Source organism: Nicotiana tomentosiformis, chromosome 8 (genome assembly GCF_000390325.3).
Source record: "Nicotiana tomentosiformis chromosome 8, ASM39032v3, whole genome shotgun sequence".
NCBI classification, from domain to species: Eukaryota; Viridiplantae; Streptophyta; class Magnoliopsida; order Solanales; family Solanaceae; genus Nicotiana; species Nicotiana tomentosiformis.
The window spans coordinates 2438550-2441876 of record NC_090819.1 but is presented as its reverse complement, the minus strand read 5'-3'; positions in this window follow the sequence as shown (position 1 = coordinate 2441876).

The following is a 3327-nucleotide window of genomic DNA, read 5'->3' as shown; positions in this document are numbered from 1 at the left end:
CTTTTAAACTTTTGGCAGATATGTTTGTAATGGGCTTCGGCCCTTTTGTTTCAATTCGTTATCATTTTTCCTTTTTTTGTTTTGTTTTGTTTATTTAGTTGGTTATTTTTTATTTTTCTAAAACTTAAATTATTTACTAAATATCCCATATGTACCCATTTAAAATATTGGGGTATTACATATTCACACCATAAGTTGGGACCCATTTGGCTAGAATCAGATCTCATAGGTCTCAGGAATCGTGCCTCTTTAATGTTTCTCATGGCTGACACCAACTCCATTATACTAAGTTGAAGTTATATTCCGATAACTTGGGGTAAGAAGGATCCCGAAACCCCGACGTCTCTTTATACTGGATTGATCTATTGTTTCAACCACGATCGGTCTCTCTATCAACAGTGAGCTTCTTTGCTGCTCGGAAGTTTTTACCACGGCCTTCGGTCCTCTCGTAAGGCAAAAAATGGCCCCTCGAAGACTGTTTGTTCGCGTCGTAGCCATCCTTTGATTTTTCTCTGCTCTTCTCCCGTCCTTTGGTCGATGATGTAGAACCGACCTGGTCATCTTCGATCCTTATCTTTGACTCATATCAGTTGTAGACATCTGCCTAAGTTATTTCTTGAAACTCAAGCAGGCTCTCCTTCAGCTTCCGGGAAGCGTCTGAACTTCTCGGATTCAATCCTTTGGTGAATGCTTCAGCTGCCCATTCATCCGGGACAGCCGGGGGTAACATTCTTTCTTTCTGGAATCTGGTAACGAACTCTCGTAATAATTAAGATTCTCCCTATGTGATCCTGAATATTTCGGCCTTCCGGGCTTGTACTTTTACGGCCCCGGCATGAGCCTTGATGAAAGAATCCGCGAGCAGATCAAAGGAATATGTGGAATTCTCGGATAATAATGAATACCATATTAGAGCTCCCCTCGTGAGAGTTTCTCCAAATTTCTTTAGTAACACAGATTCGATTTCGTGAGGAGCTAAATCATTTTCTCTTACCGCTGTTGTGTATGTGGTAATATGCTCCTGTGGGTCTGAAGTCCCGTCATACTTTGGTACTTCAGGCATTTTGAACCGCTTTGGGATTAGTTCTGGTGCCGTACTCGGCTTGTACGATAATTAAGTATGCTTCTTCGAGTTCGGGCCTTTCAATACTAGTGGTGCGCCCAGGATTTGGTCTATGCGGGTGTTTACTTCCCTCATAAACCCTAAAAGTTCATTCTTGAATGGGTCGTTCTCATTGTTGAGACCGAATCTGCTCCCCCCAACCCGTCGGAGCCAACTTCACCCCTGGGAGTGTTGTTGTCGACTCTCTGCGTTGTTTGGTTTGCGGGAACATCGGGAGGAATTGGATCTCGTGTGTTTGCATTATTCGAAGCCCCCAATAGTGCCTGCTTCAGCTCCTTCATAACATTATCCTGCCGCATGAGATGGCCTAGAATGATCGCTTGTTGCTCTTGCAAGACCCTCACCGCATCCACGACATGCTCCCCATCAGCATCATTGGGAGTTATCTCCCGAACCATTCGAGGGTTCTGCTTGTCATGCACTGGCGTAGCGTCATTCCCCTTATTACGGGTGTCACTGATTGAATCCTCGAAATGAGGCTGATCCCCTCGAATTCCAGGGTTATGTGTGTTGTTAACAGTGTTATCTGCCATTTTTGTGATATTTTTTCTAAGACAAAATAATCAAATCACGTTAGTAAAAAAGGCAAGGATCAATTCAATTATACGGCTGTCTAGGCCCCACGGTGCGCGCCAAACTATTTACCCGTAAAATGGTACAGTTGAATTTATACGTGATTTCTAGACAAGTGAACTAATTTGATCCTGAAATAATACAATAATTGAAGAAATGTACAATACTTAGCCTTAAAATGTAGACAAAATAGCAGAAATGACAGTTTCAGGAACAAGGTTTCCGGGCACAGCAATGATGAGATCAAAAAGCGAAAAAGTAAGATTATATTAAGCTTTATATAGAATGTAGTGTAAGTTTAGCCAGAAAATTCGTGTCCTTTACAATGATAACTAGGCTCACTATTTATAGTTATGTCTAGGGAAGGAGGTCCTAGGATCTTGCCCTCCTTTAATGTCAATTATGAGGGTCATTGATGAAGATGTAACGGTGAACATAAATGCCAAATTTTCTGTAACGAGTCATCGCTCTTAATGCTCCAGAATATTTCTTATTAAATGCTACCGGGCGCAGAGTATTTAATACACTTTTATGAACGGTATCCCTTCTGGTGACAAGCGGAATGGCTGTATTCGGTCTTCGACCATCCCCGTCTTGGGTTCCACGTGTCTTTCCTTTTGATGTCATATCATATTTCACCCTATACAGGAAGTAGAAAGACTGTTTCGGATAGACCTTCAGTTCAAGATAAGTATTTGAAAAATATAAGAGTAAAAAAACTAAGAAAATACCAAAGAAAAATAAAAGGTGGAGGTAGAAAGATTGTTTCAGATAGACCCCGAGCTCAAGATAAGCGTTTGAAAAATACAAGAGTAAAAACAATTAAGACAAAAATATTGAAGAAAAAAATTAATAACAGTAAAATAATAACATGTTCATGATTAAAAAAAAAAACAATAGTGATAACATATGTGCATTGTTATTAGAATTACAAAAAAGTTGGGGGTTCTTTTCAAACTCTATAAAATTCAATTAGCTGAGTTAGCATACCTACTTGATTTTTCAATCAAATTTAATGGGTTCTTTGAACATATATATTAAGTAATCAATTATAGGTTCAGTGGTTTTAAAGTGATAAACTTTTTAGTGTATTAACTTTATACAAAAAGTTTAAGCGAAATGATTATTTAAAAACATTAACTCACATATCTCCATAAAGTTCAGAGGTAAAGTTCACAAATGGGCATACAATTATAGAATTTTTGATTCAAAGTCAACAATCTTATTTTGTCACTTAATAATCACAACCATTAACCAAATGATCACAACAGCCAGAAAATTACATTCTGTAGTTTTTTTTGTTTTCCTTTTTCACCCTTTTCAAATAAATGGCCATCGAAAAAAATAAACAAATGGAGATTCATAACACCAATAAGCTCTTGGCTACATTATCACTTTTTAAAAACTACTTCTTTTATATACTTTATTAGGATAGATTTTAGAATTAAGAATATTGTTTTCCACCATTATTGGTATATATAAGTTACATACAAAGCAAAACAATAACAATAACCTCTAGATTTTTCTTTCTTCCAAGAGAAGAGGTAAATTTAAGTCCTACAATAAATTAAACTGAAGGTTATTTTTTTCAAAGGATATTTTTCTAAAAAAAGGTAAAACGGTGAAAAAAT